The 22,773-nt window shown below is 46.1% G+C and overlaps 1 protein-coding gene across 1 annotated transcript in view; it reads left to right on the forward strand.

The window, feature by feature from the left end:
• Positions 1–22,773, forward strand: part of LOC124716829 (amyloid-beta-like protein) — a 552,604-nt gene that overhangs the window by 420,120 nt on the left and 109,711 nt on the right. The gene's annotated exons all lie outside the window — the stretch shown is intronic.

The raw sequence follows: 22,773 nt of genomic DNA on the forward strand, positions 1-22,773 counted from the left end.
AACAGATACCCCTCCGTTGTGGTTGCACCTACGGTACGGCCATCTGTATCGTTGAGGCACGCAAGCCTCCCCACCAACGGCAAGGTCCATGGTTCATGGGGGGGATTTAAACATGTGGGTATAGGGAAAGAATTAACTTGGACCTCTCAGTGCCACCCGCATCCTTTCAGCTGCCGATGTCTCGTGGAGACTGACAGTGGGAAAAAAAGACAAAATGGGACGATTAAATGAGAGAGGAGATAGTGGGAGAGAGACATAAACAGGCAGTGGCAGTGAGAGGGAGATGCTGAGTATGAAGGTTTAAATACAAAAAGCGACTGGTAAAAGAATTTAAAATGTTCAGTGTTAAAAGAGCGCGATATGTTCGCGCGCCAAGATTTTTGGTGAGGCAGGCAGAATGGGGTCTGAGCAAGCTGGTTCCCCACTTCACTGCCAGAGTTCTTACAACATTGTCGCTGAAAAACCGAGCTGTATTTTTTTTAATTCAGTCACAAATCCAAACCTGTCTCTTATTTCTTATGTTTCGATTTTAGGCAGACAAACATTAACTCCGCTATTACTCAAGGACTGTCAAAACTAACGTTGCAGAGACGATTTAGACATTCATAAAAGACGAAAGAGGGCACTGGTGTTTTTGTGTCCGTAATCGTACACGAAATCAGTTTCGTGAAACTGGCTTGACGAAACATGTTTCACCACTTAATGTCGTTACGAAAAATAGTCATTACTCTCATTTTTCTCAAGAACATTTGTTCCTCTGAAATGTTATTGGAAGTCGTCGTATTGGTTCATTTCGGTATGAAGATCTTCCTTCACATTCCTACCTGACTCTCTCCCTGTCTTTCGCTCTTTCTCCATCCCTTCCTCACTCTGCATCTTTCCGTCTAGTTCCGTTCGTCCTTCTTTCTACAACCTAGCCTCTCTCCCTCCTCATTTTCTTTCTCTCTTTCCTTCACCCACCCTTTTTTCCTCAGAATCTCACTCTCGCTCACTGTCTCTCTTTCCCTTTCCTGCTCTTTCTCTCCACCCCACGCCTCTCTCTTTCACTTTCTTTCCGTCTCTTCCACACTCAGTACCTTTCCCTCCAATTCCCTTAATCTTTCTCTGCATTATTTTCTCTCCGAACTTCCTTTCGCTGTCCCTATCCTTCACTTTCTCTTTTTACTCTACTTCTCCCCCTCACTCACTCTCTTTCTTTCTCCTTCTCTTTCTCCCCAGTCTTCTCTCTCTCTCTCTCTCTCTCTCTCTCTCTCTCTCTCTCTCTCTCTCTCACACACACACACACACACACACACACTCACTCACACTCACTCCCTCTCTTCCTCTCTCTCTTTCACACACACACTCCCATCACGGCCAGAGCCGCTCGACACGGCACTTACAAAGGCGGCCACAGCAGCTTGTGAGATCAAAGACGCTGTTGCGGAAACCGCAGCCGCCACCCAGCGCCCCTCCTGTGTCACGCTGCACACAGAGCAGAGGCAGGGCAGCTCACCTGTCGTAAACACGTGTGTGACCGACTCTCCCCATCTCTCTCTCTGCCTCTCTCTCATGCTTCAGCCTCTGTGAGCAGCTAGGCCATACCAGGAACCTCTGCTATGAAAAGCAGTCAGAAACCCCTGTTACGCCTCAGCTACACTATGTCGGCGATTGCTGCGCGAACAAGTTCTCCACGTACGCGTACACCACCATTACTCTACTACGCAAACATAGGGGCTACACTCGTCTGGTATGGGACGTTCCCTGGGTAAGGCCGAACCCCACAATAACCCTGAAAGAGTGGTTCGGTGTGGCACGGCGGAGGGGTGAAGTGGACTGCGGTAGTCGTCGTCGGGTTGTGGACCACTGCAGCTGCGGAGGGGAGGGAGCCTCTCCGTCGTTTCTAGACCCCTGCTTAACATACAATACAATACAATACAATATAATACTCTTGCCAGAGAAGGTTATTTCCCATACCGCAAATATACATACACACGAAACTGGTTACGTCGAGTTAAATTACCATCTTAAGATCATCTACTCATCTACATACAGGGCGACAATTACTGAACTATATGAAATAAAATCGTCATAACTTGTGAAAGGTATGCTTTACGATGTCCAAACGGAACGGTTGGCCGCGGGGCATGATGGGAATTAGAATGCCCTTTCATGGTTTGGCTTAGCAACGAAGCCCACTTTCATTGGGATGGGTTTGTCAATAAGCAAAACTGGCGCATTTGGGGGACTGAGATTGTGCATTTCGCCATCGAGAAGTCTCTACATCCTCAGCGGGTGACTGTGTGGTGCGCAGTCGTGTCCAGTCACGGAATAACCGGTGCAATGTTCCTTGATGGTACAGTGACTAACGAACGGTACGTGAAGGTTTTGGAAGATGCGATCCCCATTGTCCAAAGTGACCCTGATTTTCACACGGTTTGGTTCATACAAGACGGAACTCGACCCCCATCGAAGCAGGAGAATTACGTCCTGGAGGAGTACTTTGGGGACCGCATTCTGGCTCTGTGGTACACAGAGGCCACTGGCATGGGCGTCGATTGACCGCCATATTCTACGGATCTGAACACACGCAACTTCTCTTTGTGCGGCTGTATTAAAGACAAAACGTACAGCAGTAACCCCGAAACCACTGCTGAGCTGAAAACAGCCTTTAAGGAGGTCATCGACACCATCGATGATCCGACACTTCAGCGGGTCACGCACAATTTCGCTATTCGTCTACGCCATTACATCGCCATTGATGGCAAGCATATCGTAAATGTCATATTCTAAATCCGGATATCTGTAGTAACATTTACATGTTGAAGAAAATGTGTGCACGCCGTAATTTATAACTAATTTACGTTTGTTTCATATAGTTAAATAATTGTCACATTGTAAGATATTGCCTGCTGTGTCCTTGTTGACAGCTGAGCTAGAGTGTCGAGCCTCCGACGCTGGATTATAGAATACCAATAGGAACGTATCTGTGTTAATCCAGCAGATGACGACGAGATGCATATCGAAACACGTAGTGCTGCTGAAAAGAGAAGTGAATGAAAAGTGTGCCAACAAAATTTTGTATCTTATCAGTGGCAGGTCTCAACAATATATGGGTGACATATCTGAGACCGAATAGATACGTCTGTAAGTGTTTCAGTGCAGGATACGATTCAGTTTCTGTAGATCGTAGTTGAAAGGCGGGAGAAGGGTCATCGAACAGAAGCGCAAAACTATAGACCTATATCTCTGACGTCGATCTGTTGTCGAATTTTAGAACATGTTTTTTGCTCGCGTATCATGTCGTTTCTGATAAACAAAGTAAGAGCCTACGGAATATCAGACCAGCTGCGTGACTGGATTGAAGAGTTATTAGCAAACAGAACACAGCATGTTGTTCTCAATGGAGAGACGTCTACAGACGTTAAGGTAACCTCTGGCGTGCCACAGGGGAGTGTTATGGGACCATTGCTTTTCACAATATACATAAATGACCTAGTAGATAGTGTCGGAAGTTCCATGCGGCTTTCGCGGATGATGCTGTAGTATACAGAGAAGTTGCAGCATTAGAAAATTGTAGCGAAATGCAGGAAGATCTGCAGCGGATAAGCACTTGGTGCAGGGAGTGGCAACTGACCCTTAACATAGATAAATGTAATGTATTGCGAATACATAGAAAGAAGGATCGCTTATTGTATGATTATATGATAGCGGAACAAACACTGGTAGCAGTTACTTCCGCAAAATATCTGGGAGTCTGCATGCGGAACGATTTGAAGTGGAATGATCATATAAAATTAATTGTTGGTAAGGCGGGTACCAGGTTGAGATTCATTGGGAAAGTCCTTATAAAATGTAGTCCATCAACAAAGGAGGTGGTTTACAAAACGCTCGTTCGACCTATACTTGAGTATTGCTCATCAGTGTGGGATCCGTACCAGGTCGGGTTGACGGAGGAGATAGAGAAGATCCAAAGAAGAGCGGCGCGTTTCGTCACAGGGTTATTTGGTAAGCGTGATAGCGTTACGGAGATGTTTAGCAAACTCAAGTGGCAGACTCCGCAAGAAAGGCGCTCTGCATCGCAGTGTAGCTTGCTGTCCAGGTTTCGAGAGGGTGCGTTTCTGGATGAGGTATCGAATATATTGCTTCCCCCTACTTATACCTCCCGAGGAGATCACGAATGTAAAATTAGAGAGATTAGAGCGCGCACGGAGGCTTTCAGACAGTCGTTCTTCCCGCGAACCATACGCGACTGGAACAGGAAAGGGAGGTAATGACAGTGGCACGTAAAGTGCCCTCCGCCACACACCGTTGCGTGGCTTGCGGAATACAAATGTAGATGTAGATGTAGAAGTAGATGTAGAGAGCACCCTACCGCCACCTGTAATCTCCGAGTGCGTCCCCGGCCCATAGTGAGTTCATTTCACGTGGGCCGAGCCACGGCTTCCGTGACGTTTCGGCGACGCCTGTCATCGTCAGAGCCGCACTGGCGCAGGCGGAGCGGCCGGCGTGCGTCAGCGCTTTGATGTCGCCGTGACGTCACTGCGGCCGACCGACCTCTGCTTTTGGAACCGCCACGTGTCAGCGTGACGCGAGCCGGCCGGTTTACGCAGGGTTATTAAAATAGTGGGAACAATCAAATCACATCACATCAGAGGGCGTCGGGACACACGCTGGAATTACGCGTTGCGACAGCGGTTTGTCGTGGTATGGCTGCTCGCACACACACACACACACACACACACACACACACACACACACACACACACTAGATTGTTTGAGCGAGGGCTGTCGTCATGTGGCACGGAGTATTGTTTCGGTGTCACGATTGTGCAGAACTGCGGGTTGAATTCTCCTCTCAAATACCAACCACAGGCTCCCGACAGCGTTCTAATTATAACTGACTGTACACGTACCGCATATGGCTGTTAAAAGTATTTGATGCGATTGGTATTTGATGGGATTGCAATTTCGACACCGTCATTATAAAGCATTCTGAAAACAGTCGCCAATTCTTGGGGTAGCCACAACAAAACATGTCCATTTTGTGAAACGAAGAAAAACCGCACAACAGTTGCTGAATCAACAGTATTTTATCGCACACACGAGCTGTGCCGGGACACTTAAGGTTCTATATTAACAAACTAAAAACTCGCCTCGATTGCAAAAAAAGCACCTAGTGTTAAGTTTTCAGTTTGTTAACCCTTTCAGGGGAAGTGGTTCCGTTTGAAACCACCTACAATTTTCTCATTTTGTGGCAAAAGGGCAGTGGCTACATTTGGGACACCATTCAGCAGCCTAGTTGGTGCTGCCCTCTAGCGGCTCTTCAGTGGAACCGCTTCCAAATCTGTAAATATTAGCAAGTAGTGAGGCGAGCTGGATAGCTATTTTTGTACGCTGTGAGCGAACGTCTTTGTTCTCAAATTGTGACTGTATTCTTTCTGTATTAAGTAACTTTTATGCATGTATTAAATGCAGAATACTGTTATGTTAACATTAACACTATATGTACTGTAATAATAACCAAAATAATGCATTTATTTCCGTGAATGTTGTGGTGGTTCCACTTGAAACCACCCTGTATGTGTTCAGTTTATGTATATTTCATTTAATTTTTACATTTTTCTGTCTCACTGTATGAAAATTAATACAATAAAAACAAGCAAAAATTAAAAATTAATTTTTTTTTTTTTTTGCCCCTGAAAGGGTTAATATATTAACCAACGATCGCTGATTCGCTGCGATGTTGAAGGTACTTAAGGTTTTATCATGTGGTGCAAAAAGTAAAATCCTTCAACCATCTGATGTCATCCTCATCCAGCGTTGTGGTGGATCCAACAGTTCCGAATGAAAAGAGTAAAAAAGAGGCAGATAACTTCCATAAATATCACCTTCCGCGCCCCTCCACATCACCCCCACCCGACCGGGGAGATATGCATGGGAAAAACAGTTTACCGGTATTTTAATTCTGAATAACTGGTATTTTTCGACATTTGTTTGGTCTGGATTGTAGCAGGTGTTTTTATTTTGTACTAATAACTGGGTAAAAAGCCAAAAGCCGCGCGGGGTAGCCGCGAGGTCTTCGGCGTCTTGTCACGGTCCACGCGGCTTCCCCCGTCTGGGGTTCGAGTCCTCCCTCGGGCATGTCCTTAGCACAAGTTAGTTTAAGTTATACTAAAGGTAGGTTTACTATCTGTGGCCCGAAAAAAGCATGTTTTTTGAGAATTTTTTTCTCGGTATGTGTTGTAGATATCAATGTCAAATTTGGTCAAACTGTTTATTGATATTTTCTATACAAGTTAGAATTTCTTCGACCGAAAATCTCGAAGAGCAAAGATGGAAGTGCCGTCGGAACGAAACAAAATTTCGACGTAGACCTCCACGCGTTGTATGCCACAGGTCAGCCGCCTCGTCTGAAATCAAAATTGAGTTGACGTTAGCGAAGTATATAAGATTCTTCAGGAGTTGTACCTCGTTTAAGTTATTTGGACCATAGAAAGCAAACTGGCGGGCGGCCATTTGAAAAAAAGTAGGGTTTTTTCATCGATTTTTCGACTTCGTGGGCCTAGTAAAAATATTTATAGTTGATGGATCGGAATAAAAGTGGTACAACTCCTAGACAATTTAGTTAGCTTAGTCGGAAACAAAGAATCATGCCAATAGGTTCAGCAGATTTGAAGCTACCATACCGCGCGATAAAAAAGTCATTTCGAGAAAAAGGCGTTTGAAGTTTTGACTACGTATAAATGCAATATTATGCAACTTCAATCTGCTATTCCGGATCCATAAACTAGTCCTTCCCCTTCCTCACAGAGGGCGTTCTGCTCGATCTGGGCCATACTGCGCTGCTCCAGAGCCGCTCGTACGGCCGGTGGCAAGCAGTTTTCGGCCGCTCGAATCCGGTTGTCATCCGAATGCTTGGCGAACTGCGTCGAATAGAGTCCCATGGTGACGTCCATCGTTGTCATGATCTTCAGAATTGCTGAATACCCTTCGTTGAAGCTGCTCACTGCCAGGAAAGTCGCAATCTCCACAGTCTCCGCACCAAAATGCAAATGCTTGGGGGCTTACTTCCAAACACACGCGTTCAAACTTCCATTTGAATTTTGGGTGTCCCCTCCTCTCCCCCTCCCAGCATCTGTACAATAACTCGCCCTCCGAAAGAAAAAAACTGGTGCGTGAAAAAGGGCGATTTCAGGTAGGTACATTTTTTGTTCAAACGCGAATAACAAACATTTCCGTTCCGTATTCGGGAAAACAGTTTCAGGGGTGCATCCTAAACACTTTTATGGATCCAAAAATGCAATTTCAAAAAATTGATTTTTTTGAACCTACATATAGTAAACGTTCCCTTAAGAAGTGTGTAAGTCCGCAGCTCGTGGTCGTGCGGTAGCGTTCTCGCTTCCCACGCCCGGGTTCCCGAGTTCGATTCCCGGCGGGGTCAGGGATTTTCTCTGCCTCGTGATGACTGGGTGTTGTGTGCTGTCTTTAGGTTAGTTAGGTTTAAATAGTTCTAAGTTCTAGGGGACTGATGACCATAGCTGTTGAGTCCCATAGTGCTCAGAGCCATTTTGAAGTAGTGTGTAAGCTTAGGGACCGATGACCTCAGCAGTTTGGTCCCATAATACCTTACCACAAATTTCCAAGAACCCAAAACATAATTAGCTTTAGCAGCAGTGCTAAAATTTTTCGTTTCTAAAGAAACTTTTTTAAGAAACGAGCATTTTTTATACATAAAATTTACATTGCTTTGAAATATTACACTATTGTAGAGAATGGGAAAAATGAACTGTGCCGTTTTAATAACAGTGCCGACAGACGCAAGCAACAAACACGTGGCATAAGATCTGGTACGGGATTGCTGAGACAATAACGTACCTCTTACCATGTGGCGTGCCCTATTAGGAGGTACAGTTTCTCACTGCCGTCGTCGGACATCATTTGTGTTACAGAATGGTACCGTCCCTAGTCTGGAAGTATTTTACAAAGTGCGATATCAGTAAAGTACAATACTTCATTTGCCTTAAAAGAGTACAAACTGGAGGATCCACAACTGATTTGCGACATGATATAAGGAGGGAATTTTAAAACTTAGCAGTTCATTCATAATTTACAACAAGAACATGCAGCAGCTGTTTCGCTGCTTGTGTCCACATTGATGCCTTTATCTGATTTTAGCTTTTGAAAAAGGACAAATTAACACCAAAAATATGGTTATTCGGCCTCAGTTTTCACCCTTTAGTACTGACTATTCTCAATGTCTAAATAGTGGTACGATTACCGATTACAATATGATTTTTGAGTATAGTTTCAAAAGCTTAGAATCCATAGGAGAATACTGGTGACTTTTTGTTGTGGTAGTCAGCCACTTTCACCTATCGAGGAAAGCAGCGAATGTTGAACCAACTAAGTTTTCTTTTATTTGTCTATTTAATACTTTTATTCTGTGTACCTTGAAACTGTGGAAGTCAAAATATTTCAGTGTTTGTTCCATTTGTGCATTTTTGCAGCAGATAACAGGAATAAAAAAAACAGAAAATAACCTATTTCAGAAACCGGTCATTTTGAAGGGTTTCAACAGTCCAGTTAACCTGAAGTGGAAAAAGAAACAATGTAACCGAAAACCGATTGTTTCAGCGATGACAGCCAACCCTACGGGGTCATTAGCAGCAAAGCTAAGCTTCTCTGTGTCTGCCAAAATAAGCATTACTGTACTTCATATATTACGATGGTAAACGCAGGACTTAGTATCTGTCAGTCTCCTCATTGAGATTGGGGAGGGGAGAGGAGGGGAGGTAGCGGAAGGATGCGTAGTGAGCGGGAATAGCTGATCAAAAGTATCCGGACACCCGTATGTAATGCGGACTTGACGACTAGATGCCAACCAGTATAACGGTGGAGCACTGTGTTGTCAATATAGGAGCTGTAACAGCAGAACGGGTCGATCGGGAGACCTCGCGAGCAGAACACGGCACGTGCCATACTCCGATTTCCTAGGAGAAAACACGTTTCTCGGCGTACACGTAGGTACTGAACCATTGCTGAGAAAATGACGGCCAAATTTTTCGAGATACCTTATTTGCCTCTGGGAGATAATAATTCGACCGAAGCGGGTTCATCCTTCTGCGCCCCGTTTTCGAAACACGATTATTATTTTAGTCTTTCTTTCCGTTCATCCACCCATGTTCGGTGAATATTACTACGCGTATGTTTCCCAGTCCAGGTAAACACATCAATAAAAGTTTTCCATAACCCCGGTTTCCAGAACTCCTGAAGATAGACGTTGACTGTAGATATTGTATCACAGACAAAGTCCATTTGACTGTTCAGAGATGTCACTAAACCCTCCCAAAGATGTAAACAACCATGCATGAACAGCGGATATTACACGGAGGGGATCCGACAGCCGATCAGTTCTAGTCATTCCACCAGAAAGGAGGTACACGGCTCGTGTTGTCTGTGGTTCAACCATGCCCGCATTGTTACTTTGTGCCAGGAAGGGCTATCAACAAGGGAAGCGTCCAGACATCTCGTAGTGAACCAAAGCGATGTTGTTTGGACATGGAGGAGCTACAGAGAGACAGGAACTGTCGATGACATGCCTCGCTCAGGCCGCCCAAGGGCTACTACTGCAGTGGATGACAGTTACCTACGGATTATGGCTCGGAGGAACCCTGACAGCAACGCCAGCATGTTGAATAATGCATTTCGTGCAGCGTATGTGTTGCCGTGCTTGTAACACCGAGCCGGCGGAGTGCTATACTTACTCCAGTTCCAATTGGTGGATCTCTGTCACATGTCTTTTCACGAACTAGTGTCGTGTCTATGCGGAAAGCCTGTTGATGTTTATATCCACTGGCGATGTTTTGATCTGAGCTCTTGAAGGGAGGTTGGCAGCCCACCTTGCTTCTCTGTTGTGTGGGCCCTCTGGCTGATAAGGGGCCGCTACGACAAGGTCACAAGACCTGGGAGGCCATTCCAAGTCTCCACGAAATGAGATCACAGACTGAGGGAATTTTTCATTGAGTAGCGGAATGTGTGATACGTAAACCCGTCCTGCTAAACCCATATATTGGCTGTATCCACGTCATCCAGGCCAGGCCAGAAGTTTTCTGACCATTTCACCATGTCACTCACGATTAACAGTTATTGCATTACTATGGAAATCTTAAATAAAAACTGGCCGATCACATCTCCCGCCCATCACGTCACACCAAACTGTGGTTTGCAGCGTATGCACGTGGCGCTCTCTTGGATCACTCTATGGTTTTGCCAAATACGGCAATTCCGTCGGTTAACGAACTCACACATATGGCACATATGGAAATATGCTTTGTCACTGAAGACTTTTCTGTTTGCAAAACTGTCGTGTTTTCATTTTGTGAAAATCCACCTGGCGAAATTTCTCCATCGCCAACGATGTAGCTTCAAGATGTTGCCTCATCTGAATCTTTTATGTGTCATACGAAGATTCTTTTTCAATATTATTTGGAAAGAGACTGTCGAAACTTCCAGTTGTTGAGAACATCGGTAAAGAGCCACACTATATGGCACTGATGCAATAATTTGTCCCGCACGAACCGTACTGTTTCTCTGGCTCTGAGCACTATGGGACTTAACATCTCAAGTCATCAGCCCCCTAGAACTTGCAACTACTTAAACCTAACTAACCTAAGGACATAACACACATCCATGCCCGAGGCAGGATTCGAACCTCCGACCGTAGCGGTCGCGCGGTTCCAGACTGTAGCGCCTAGAACCGCTCGGCCACTCCGGCCGGTTACTGTTTCATCCGAGCGATTTTATAGTTGCAACGGACGGGGTTTCCACAAATTTGTTTATCGACCGCGGATCTGTTCATCATGTAGGAGCATTATTTCGTCTGAAGATCCCTTGAAGTCTACGAATAGTCTCTATATAGCCGTTGTCGGTTCCTTAATGGTTTTCACAATGATAACAAGTTCCTCCTTTGTGGACCGCTACATGGCAAGAACGATCCTGAAGTACATAATCAACGAATGAATAATCGATCAAATAATAGGCATGACCATCGATATGAAAAGTAATATTTACAGTACTGTAAACTGGAAAACAATGTTTTACAACTCAGTTTAAAAATTGCGTAATGTATCAAAGACTCTAGACAATAAACGTATTAAACGTTTCGGGAATTACTGCAACGAATCGCCGTTTTTTCTTCAATTTTTATTTATTCATGACCGATTTCGAATCACCGATCATAAATAAATAAAAATTGAAGAAAAAACGACGATTGTTTGCAGTAGTTGCTGAAACCTTTAACAATACAGTCGCAGTGTTGCAAATCCAGACTGGATAAAAGTTTTAATCAACGTATTATTTTACCACACTGCATCTTACCGACAGTAGGAAAGCCTCAGACATGGCTGCCTTACATAATGTTGTTGTTGTGGTCTTGAGTCCTGAGACTGGTTTGAGGCAGCTCTCCATGCTACTCTATCCTGTGCAAGCTTCTTCATCTCCCAGTACTTACTGCAACCTACATCCCTCTGAATCTGCTTAGTGTATTCTTCTATTGGTCTCCCTCTACGATTTTTACCCTCCACGCTGCTCTTCAATGCTAAATTTGTGATCCCTTGATGCCTCAGAACATGTCCTACCAACCGATCCCTCTTTCTAGTCTAGTTGTGCCACAAAGTCCTCTTCTCCCCAATTCTATCCAATACCTCCTCATTAGTTATGTGATCTACCCATCTAATCTTCAGCATTCTTCTGTAGCACCACATTTCGAAAGATTCTATTCTTGTCCAAACTATTTATCGTCCATGTTTCACTTCCATACAAGGCTACACTCCATACAAATAGTTTCAGAAACGATTTCCTGACACTTAAATCTATACTCGATGTTAACAAATTTCTCTTCTTCAGAAACGCTTTCCTTGCCATTGCCAGTCTATATTTTATATCCTCTCTACTTCGACCCTCATCAGTTATTTTGCTCCCCATATCACCCGACTTAATTCGACTACATTCCATTATCCTCGTTTTGCTTTTGTTGATGTTCATCTTATATCCTCCTTTCAAGACACTGTCGATTCCGTTCTACTGCTCTTCCAAGTCCTCTGCTGTCTGACAGAATTACAATGTCATCGGCGAACCTCAAAGTTTTTATTTCTTCTCCCTGGATTTTAATTCCTACTCCGAACGTTTCTTTTGTTCCCTTTACTGCTTGCTCAATATACAGGTTGAATAACATCGGGGAGAGGCTACAACCCTGTCTCACTCCCTTCCCAACCACTGCTTCCCTTTCATGTCCCTCGGCTCTTATAACTGCCATCTGGTTTCTGTACAAATTGTAAATAGCCTTTCGCTCCCTGTATTTTACCCCTGCCACCTTTAGAATTTGAAAGAGAGTATTCCAGTCAACATTGTCAAAAGCTTTCTCTAAGTCTTCAAATGTGCCTTACAGAGTACGATGAAAAATGCAGAGTTGTCAGTTATCTTTCGATCCCATCAGGAAATTCAGGGATGATTTCCTGAAGAAGAAAAAACGGGAGGAGGGTAATGAAGCAAAATATCTTAGCTCTTCATTTTAGGTGGTAGACAAGCTAGCTGCAAGATATTTATGACTATTATCGCCGCATATGATCAGTGAAAGTAAATGAAATGGTTGTGCCTTTGTATTAGGAGTCCTCGCAGTTTTAATAACCAGCTGTCGTCTTGAGCAGAGCTGTTCCACCCAGGCGTATCAGGGAGGACAGTGGAAGGATCCTGAGAGGGTCGCCTGCCAGTGGCAGCGGAGGGTGGTGGCTGAGAGGTGGGGGAGAGGCTGCCAAATTTATTTATTGCCAGAGGAGGGCGCAGCTGCCAGGAACAGCAGACCAGCGCCTCGTCTTATTAGGGAAAGAGCGGAGAAAGCCCCGCACTTCTTTGTTATCGTCTGGGAGCCGTGACACTGCAAACCCAATTACTGGGCTGTCACCGCGGGGGTCTGACGAGCAGCGATAAGAAGAGAGGGACGGGGCAGTGGGGGTGGAGGGTGGGGATGGGGATGGAGGTGATTGTCTGCCAGGCAGGCTGGCCGCCCTCGGTCCCAGGGTCATTACTCCAGAGGGCACCGCCAAGACTACTCCCAGCTAGATCCCCTGTTGGAACGTAGTTTTATATTTGTAAGTGATAATAGACATACCGCTCGCTGTCTGCATCTACATATGCTCCACAGACAAAATATTGATCACTGTTAATGAAACACACTGGAGCTTGGTAGATGGTGTAAAACTGTCACCATTTGAGTGATATAACCCTCGGACACTGACGTAAGGCTTCACTGCTTCTGCACTTTGTGTCTTAGGCAGTGTGGTGTGCATACTGAGACCTTCGGTACACACACCATCAGATTATTTGACTTGTCGCTCTAACGAAGTAGGCGAGTGTCAAAATTATCTCTCTTGGTCTTATCGTGGCGTGTTTATCTTCTGCCGTTAGGTCAGACGATAGAAAGGCCACTTGCACGCTTAGAGTAGCACATTGACAGTGACCAACTTTAAACAGAATTGCAGTAATTTTTACACACATTTATTAAAATAATAATAAGCATAAAAATTACTTAACTTGGTTCTGGATGCTATTTACAGTTGACAATCTGAAGTTCCTTTGCTATTGGTACGTTAATCTTATTCTCACATATGTCTCTGATACTTGACAAAAGTGTCTATAGATTTATCTTAATGGCTGTGTACAGGAATATGGTAATCTTATTAGGCGCAGACTGAAACTTGATTATAGACTGATACAGACAAATGTAGATTGGTACAGACAAATGCAGACTGACTAATCGGAGGTCTGTACACTTGTTATAATACCTTGCGCGTTCAGGTATCACTGCGCGAGTGTGATCCGTGAGGAGAAAAGGTTCTACGTTAGCAGCAATCTCATTAGGTCTGTAACATATTAATACGTGGATCGGCGGAAGCAGAATTTGGTCCGTCTCTATGGCAGCGCCATCTCGTAGTGCGGAGACGGACGAGCGCTGCGCCTGCGCTGTTGTGCTTAGCGCGGCGCACTCTAGTGGGAAATTGCGTACGCGCTGACTACGCGGAACTGTGTACACAACAGGCAGGTTCTTGTTACACTACCTATTCCTTCCTTGGCCTTCCGAAACTTCTACTGCACTGCGGATTATAATTTCTGTCTTTTTCTTCCGTTCATTCTGTCGAGATGTTCACTTCATTTTCTTTTGTCGTCTGCAACTTTTATTCTTACATTAAACATGTTTAAATCCTGGAAATGCAAGTTTCTCGGAGCTTGTTGATACAGACTCATCCTTGACGATTGTTTCGCAGGCTAGATATTGAAGTGTCGTCCCTGCATTTCCACTATGGTTTACTGATTTCTTGGCCACTCTTCCAGGATTGCCTTGTGGCACACATGAATCAGAAAGGTCTCGTCTTTTGCTGGGCAGGGTAGCGATTGATGATGAGTGGTAATGTGAACATGTAATGGTTTTCTAGTGGAAATGGGAGACTGGATATGTGGTTTTGCATCTGTCCTGGGCTCTGTTTACATCAACTATGTAAGGGAATGACGACAGTGAAAATTTGTGCCAGACCAGGATTCAAAGCCGGATTTCATGCTTTACTCAAGAGGTAGCCTTAACCGCTTGTGCTATCCGTGTATGACTCACATTGAGACCCAATCCTCAATATCTCGTCATTCCTGCGTTACAACCTGTAATTGCACAAACATAATGTGAGTCAAGTTCAGGGGAGAACATTTTAATTGGCAGTAGCTGCCCAGTATCTACATCTACATTTATACTCCACAAGCCACCCAACGGTGTGTGGCGGAGGGCACTTTACGTGCCACTGTCATTACCTCATTTATCAGTGGATTAATACAATACAGCAGTTCCTAGGCTGTCTGGAGGACAGGCACTGCAATATCGTCTTGTTCCTTTAGTTAGATGACTTTTCTTGTTACTGCTCAAATACTTCTTCAGTGGCGGTGGCCTCTTTATCTTCTCTTGGCATTGTGGTGAATCACTCCTTCTTCAGAGAAGGTCTCATCTGCAATTCTGACGATGTGCTCCCCCAGCACCGCGGCACTGATTGCGTTGATGACCACCAGGGATAGGAATTTGAGGAGCACCTCTAGCTGTTCTAGGGTGAAAGAATAGGGCTGACAGGGGCAAGGATGCCTAGCGTGGTCGAGGGGTTCAATGAGTAAGAACAGAGGAGATGGGTATAGGCTCTGTCTTGTAGGAACTTGTCGAACACGTCCAGCACCGGTCCTACCCTGCCCTTGGGTGGAAAAGAGAGGCAGATGGTTAGTGGCGCTAACTCGCGATTGGGGAGCAAGGACGAGGGGGTGGCCTTGCGAGAGTTTCAGGTTCATGTCCATCTCTTTATAGCTGCTGCACTGCAAACTTATCTGCCGAGGGCCCAACTAACGAGCCAGTCACATGCTTTTGGGAAGCACATGGCAGTTATGGCATCGATAACACTGCATGGGCTTTCTAGAAACGGAATTGCAAGTTTGATGCTGATAGCGGTCGCTCAGGATGTGGTGGACCCAATGGTGCGCGCCCGCAGACCACATCTCTAGTGGCTCCAGACTAAGAACGCCTTCTACCGCCACAGTAAGAGATGGCCGGCACCGGACACAGAGCCCAAGTGCACTCGCAGTCACTTCGCCACAGGACACTATGCAGGTGCCACGCAGTCGGGGCTCCATTGACCATGCTTACTGTAGCAAGCCTTATCTTTGTCGACATTGTCATAGCTGCTATTTCTTGCTACATTATTTGTAATGAGTCTTCGTACGTTTCGAGAAATACAAGTTAAGTCACTCTTCTGTTTACTGTGTTAATTCGCTGATCATTTCTGCTCCTGTCCAAGCATCCTTCAACGATAGCTACTACAGAAGTCCGTAGCCCACCTCTTCTTACCGTTGTATATGAAGTCGTACGCAGCAGTGCTAGTGGGCTGAAGGGGGAAGAGGGATGGAGGGGCCGGCTGCGGTGGCCGCGCGGTTCTAGGCGCTGCAGTCCGGAACCGCGGGTCTGCTACGGTCGCAGGTTCGAATCCTGCCTTGGGCATGGATGTGTGTGATGTCCTTAGGTTGGTTAGGTTTAAGTAGTTCTAACTTCTAGGGGACTGATGACCTAAGATGTTAAGTCCCATAGTGCTCAGAGCCATTTGAACCATTTTGAGGGATGGAGGGGGTCCAGACGTCGAGTTCTGGCGCTGCCTAACTATTCTGCCAGCTGCATCCGCCACTTTCATAAAACAGTTGTTCCTGTCTCATTTTTGCTCAAGCCATATCCCATGCTGAGCTGAGTTCGAAACCACTGTCCTAGTTGAGAAGACTTTTATCTGTTGGTATTTCCTCTGCCTCTTCGATGACTGAACCCCAGAACCCGTTCGCATGGAACAGTACACTGCCGCCACCTGGACTGTTTAAACCTGCTCACATCGTTTCCGAACCACTCAACATATGAGCGAAAGTAAATAACAACATTTTTATAAAATTACTTAACTACGGAAAGAAAGGTAATCACGCTACTGAAGCTGAATTGCGACTCTTCTAGACTAACCGCGTGCATTTCTATAACCATTCCAGAACGCGGCATCACTCTCAGTTATGAGTGGCTGGAACATACTGTAGCCCATCACTTTCACAGCTTTTCGCTAACATCTCGCTAAGTTCCATCCTTGACCAAACTTAGTACGAGGAGCGTTCAGTAAGTAATGCAACATAAATCAATACATTTTTTTCTCGGTCAGTTTCGGTTGAAAAATGGGGAATTTGCTGTAGGACATCATGGAATATTTCCGCTTCATCCTCTGTAGTGTCGTAAGCTTCCGACTGCTGGCGGCGCTAGTTATACACTATGTGATCAAAAGTATCCGGACAGCTGGCTGAGCCTCGGACATGGATGTGTGTGATGTCCTTAGGTTAGTTAGGTTTAAGTAGTTCTAAGTTCTAGGTGACTGATGACCTCAGAATCAGAGCCATTTGAACCATTTTGAAGACGTGGGTGAAAATAACTTGCAAGTTCGTCGCACCCTCCATCCATAATGCTGGACTCTTCATGGCGTGCTGCACTGAGGAGAGATATCGATGTCGGTCGGTGAGGCCTGGGACGAAGTCGGCGTTCCAAAACATCCGAAATGTGTTTTGTTGGATTCAGGTCAGGACTCTGTGCAGGCCAGTCCATTACAGCGACATTATTGTCATGTAACCACTCTGCCACAGGCCGTGCATTATGAACATGTGCTCGATTCTTTTGAAAGATGCAATCGCTATCCCTGAATTGCTCTTCACCAGTGAGAAGCAAGTAGGTGCTTAAAACATCAATGTAGGCCTGTGCTGTGACAGTGCCACACAAAACAGCAAAGGATGCAAGCTCTTCGATGAAAAACACGACCACACCATAACACCATCGCCTCCGCATTTTACTGTAGACACTACACACGCTGGCAGATGACGTTCACCGGGTATTCCCCATACTCACAACCTGACATCGGATCGCCACATCGTGTACCGTGATTCGTCACTCCACACAACCTTTTCCCACTGTTCAATCGCCCAATGTTTACGCTCCTTACACCAACCGAGGCGTCGTTTGTCATTTAGCAGTGTGATGTGTGGCTTATGAGCAGCCGCACGACCATGAAATCCAAGTTTTCTCGCCTCCCGCCTATCTGTCATAGTACTTGCAGTGGATCCTGATTCAGTTTCGAATTCCTGTGTGATGGTTTGGATAGATGTCTGCCTATTACACATTACAACCATCTTCAACTGTCGGCGGTCTCTGTCAGTCAGCAGACGAGGACGGCCTGTATGCTTTTGTGCTATACGTGTTCCTTCACGTTTCCACTTCTCTATCATATCGGACCACGTTCGAAGTCCGTGAGTTCCGCGGCCCGTTCTGTTCTCTCACGATGTCTAATGACTACTGAGGTCGCTGATACGGCGTTCCTGGCAGCAGGTGGCAGCACAATACACCTAACATGAAAAACGTATGTTTTTGGTGTTGTCCGGATACTTTTGATCGCATAGTGTAATAGGCTTCAAAATGGTGTTAGTAACGCAAGTGCGTTCCCAGAAGAGTGCTGTCATTGACTTTATTTTGGCGAAAAATCAGAGCATCGCAGATATTCATATGCGCTTGCAGAATGTCTACCGAGACATGCCGGAACAAAAGCACGTTGAGTCGTTGGGCGAGGAGCCTGTAATTATCGCAACAAGATTGCACAACCCCTTCCGATCTCCCGCGTGCCGACCGGCCGCACAGAACTGCAGCTTGTGTTGAAACGTGTGGACACTCTCATTCGAGGTCAAATTTCCTTCTCCATGACAACGCAAGCGCTCGCACAAGTCCGCACATCCTGGAGCAACTCACAAAACTCCATTGGGCTGTTTGTACATCTCGCACCTTCCGAGTTTCATTTGTTGGGACCAATGAAGGATGCACTCTGCGGGAAGCAGTATGAGGATGATTGAGAGGTCATTGATGCAGCAAGACGTTGGTTCCGACGGCGTCCAGTACAGTGGGACGATGTGGGCATACAACCGATCCTAGTATGGTGGCGACGGGTGTTCTCATTGCGCAGAGACTATTTTGAAAAATAGGAATATGTAACCAAAATAGTGGGGGATAATATGGTGCTCTGAAATCTTGAATACAACCAATCATCTGTGAGAAGAAACGTGTGTTGCATTACTTATCGAACGCCCCTCGTGTGTGCCTCGTTGCCCAGTTACATAGTATGGTTACTCGCACAAACATCGTTTAGTATTAACAGATCTCAAGATTCACGCTAATAAATCAATGATAATGCTGATACGTGGTGAAACAACGCTCTAGTGGGCGGTTTGCAGGTTTAAATCACCTCGGATTATGACCATGCGGTACATTTGACCTGCGGTCGTCGCACGGTGACGCTGGCAACAGTCCACATACGTAGAGGTGTGTTGGTGCATGTCAGTGTACGGTGCAGCGAGTAAGTGTGCAGACGTTTTCAGACGTGCTAATCGTGACTGTGTTTTGAAAATGGATCAAAGAACACATATTGGTGACGTTATGAGGGGTGGAATATTAGGGCGACTGGAGGCTGGTCAAACACAGCAGGTCGTAGCACGCGCCCTTCTTGTGCCACAAAATGTGATCTCAATATTATGGCAACGATTCCAGCAGGCAGGAAACGTGTCCAGGCGCTACACTACGGGACGTCCACAGTGAACAACACGACTAGAAGACCGAAATCTCACCATCGGTGTCCGCAGGCGGCCACAGAGTAATGCAGGTAGCCTTGCTCGGGACCTTACCGCAGCCACTGGAGCAGTTGTCTCCAGACACACAGTCTGCAGACGACTGAACAGATACGGTTTATTCGCCCGGAGACTTGCAAGGTGCATTCCACCGACCCCTGGTCACAGGAGAGCCCGAAAAGCCTGGTGTCAAGAACACAGTACATGGTCATTGGAACAGTGGTCCCAGTTTATGTCCACGGACGAGTCCAGATATAGTCTGCAAGGTGATTCTCGCCGGGTTTTCATCTGGCGTGAACCAGGAACCAGATTCCAACCGCTTAATGTCCTTGAAAGGGACGTGTATGGAGGTCGTGGTTTGATGGTGTAGGGTGGGATTATGATTCGTGCGCGTACACCTCTGCATGTCTTTGACGGGGGAACTGTAACAGGTCAGGAATATCGGGACGTCATTTTGCACCAGTATGTCCGCCTTTTCAGGGGTGCAGTGGGTTCCACCTTCCTCCTGAGGGATCATAATGCACGGCCCCACTGAGCTGCCATCGTGGAGGAGTACCTTGAAACAGTCCGCCCCCGATAGCTGAGTGGTCAGTGCGACAGAATAACAATCCTAAGGGCCCGGGTTCGATTCCCGGCTGGGTCGCAGATTTTCTCCACTCATGGACTGGGTGTTGTGTTGTCCTAATCATCATCATCATTTCAGTCCGCAGCTCGTGGTCGTGCGGTAGCGTTCTCGCTTCCCGCGCCCAGGTTCCCGGGTTCGATTCCTGGCGGGGCCAGGGATTTTCTCTGCCTCGTGATGACTGGGTGTTGTGTGGTGTCCTTAGGTTAGTTAGGTATAAGTAGTTCTAAGTTCTAGGGGTCTGTTGTCCATAGATGTTAAGTCCCATAGTGCTCAGAGCCATTTGAACCATCATCATTTCATCCCCATCGACGCGCAAGTCGCCGAAGTAGCGTCAAATCGAAAGACTTGCACCTGGCAAACGGACTACCCGACGGGAGGCCCTAGTCACACGACATTATTATTATACCTTGAAACAGAAGATATCAGGCGTATGGAATGGCCTGCCTGTTCTCCAGACCTAAACCCCTTCAAGCACGTCTGGGATGCTCTCGGTCGACGTATCGCTGCACCTCTTCAAACCCCTACGATACTTCAGGAACTCCGACAGGCATTGGTGCAAGAATGGTAGGCTATACCCCAGCAGCTGCTCGCCCACCTGATCCAGAGTATGCTAACCCGTTGTGTGGCCTGTGTACGGGTGCATGGTGATCATGTCCCCTATGGATGTTGGGGAACATGCGCAGGAAACAGTGACGTTTTGTAGCACATTTGTTTCGGGACGGTTTTCTCAACTTATCACCAATAACGTGTCGTGTGTGTTCCCCATGTACCAAGCTACTAGCGCCAGTTTTGTGTAGTGCCACCACAATCTGCAATCATCTTTAATTTATGAGCATGAGTGTAGTTTGTAGACAGAAAGAACCGCCGTTTGTAACGATCTGCAGATTAGATTTTTTAAAGTGCACCATCGTAAACGTGACGTAGGCCTACGGTTAAGTTTACAAGTTAACAAATCCTGTCGTAATTCAGTGCGGTCTCAGAGTTAGCTCGGTTCATAATCTGCCCAGGCTGGAAGCGGGTTGAACGAGGGCGCTCCGTCTTGATTAGCCCCTATTGTACCCTGACAGACCCGCCTCCTGTAGGGTCCGTGGCTCGCTCAGAGCAGAGGTTTTTAGCTGCGGCGCTGCGCCGGACTAAAATTGATAATGCGGCGTAGCTGTGCTGGCGAGGGTTAGCGAGGGTGCGGTTATTTCATTGTTCCTCCTCCCCCTCCGCTCCCCCACAGCGCGCGAGACTGATAGCTGGTTTGCGTGCCGCGGAGGGCGCAGTGGAAGACGGAGAGGCCAGACCGGCTAAATTAAACGGGGGTGCGCCGCCCCCGCAGACGAAATGGTGGAACAACGTCTGGCTTGTTTGTCTACGCTATCAGCGTCTTTACACACTGCAGCACCTCGTGATAGGCATTGAACATGGGACCCGCTTTTCAGAGCTGCACAGCTTCAATGTAAGCAGTACGAGGGTAGCGTGATATGTCAGATGAATTTACATGAAAGAATGGAACGTTTCCGTGGCTCCTTCATTGTTGGTAAGATTGATTATTCCAAAGATAGTATAAAGGATTTCAACACTGCACTCCGTACAGTCCATAATTGACAGTAGACTGAATTGCTGAATGTGTCGACTGCGATTGAAAAATAGTGCTGTTATTAAACATTTTCATTTGAAAAACAGTTTGGATGAAGTTCACTTAAACTCGGCAACACATACATTTGGATTAACGAATTTAAACGTGGTCGGAGAAGCATGAAAGACTGCGGTCGTCCAACTGAAGTCACCACAAAGGAAACGACAGACAAAATCCATGATGTGCTAATTCGAGCCCGCATCTCGTGGTCGTGCGGTAGCGTTCTCGCTTCCCACGCCCGGGTTCCCGGGTTCGATTCCCGGCGGGGTCAGGGATTTTCTCTGCCTCGTGATGGCTGGGTGTTGTGTGCTGTCCTTTGGTTAGTTAGGTTTAAGTAGTTCTAAGTTCTAGGTGACTGATGACCATAAATGTTAAGTCCCATAGTGCTCAGAGCCATTTGAACCATTTTTTTGCTAATACGAGACTGCCAAATAGAAGTTCATGAGATTGCAGGCATCTCAACTAAGAGTGATGGTGAGTCAAATGAAAACCTTAAATTTGAAAAAAAAAAAAAAAAAACAAAAAAAAACAAAAAAAAACGAAATTCCGCGCCGTTGGTAAGTATGCTACAAACAGCGTGCAGAATGGCCTGTAGGTGGCAGCATATTGCAGATGCACACATACCGTCGCTATATCAGCATAAAGATTGCCGCCCCACCTGCGACTTGCACCAGGGAAGAACAGCGTTCTGTTATTCGATTTCTGCGTAGTGCATGTGTGAAACCTATTGAAATTGATCGACGAATGAAGGTTCAGTACGGTGATGCATGTTTGCCACAGCAGCAAGTCTACGAATGGAGTAGGAAGTTCTTCAGTGGAAGATGCTCCTCGTCCAGGTCAGGCACAACGAGTTGTAACTCCACAGAAAATTGCAGCAGTTGAAGCCAAAGTGAAAGCTAACCTCCGAGTGACACTGAATGGCATTGCAGCATGTTTACAGATTAGTCATGGGTCATAACACCACATTGTGCATGATGTGCTCCAGTTTCACAAAGTGTCTGCAAGATGGGTGCTACAGCAGCTGACTCCTGAAATGAGAGAACTAAGTGTTGATTCTTGTGAAGAACTTCTTCGGCTCTTCGAACGAGAAGGTGATGGCTTCCTTGAAAGAGTCGTTTCTGGGGACGAAACCTGGGTTCAGTTCCCCAACCGGAAACGAAGAGAGCGAGCAAGCAATGGTACCATTCCTCATTGCCAAAACCAAAGAAGTTTCGAACACAACCATCAGCAGGGAAGGTTATGCTGACTCTCTCTTGGGACGAAAAAGGTGTCATTTTGGAGCCTTACATGC

The sequence above is a fragment of the Schistocerca piceifrons genome, chromosome 9 (assembly GCF_021461385.2).
Source record: "Schistocerca piceifrons isolate TAMUIC-IGC-003096 chromosome 9, iqSchPice1.1, whole genome shotgun sequence".
In the NCBI taxonomy this organism is placed as follows: Eukaryota; Metazoa; Arthropoda; class Insecta; order Orthoptera; family Acrididae; genus Schistocerca; species Schistocerca piceifrons.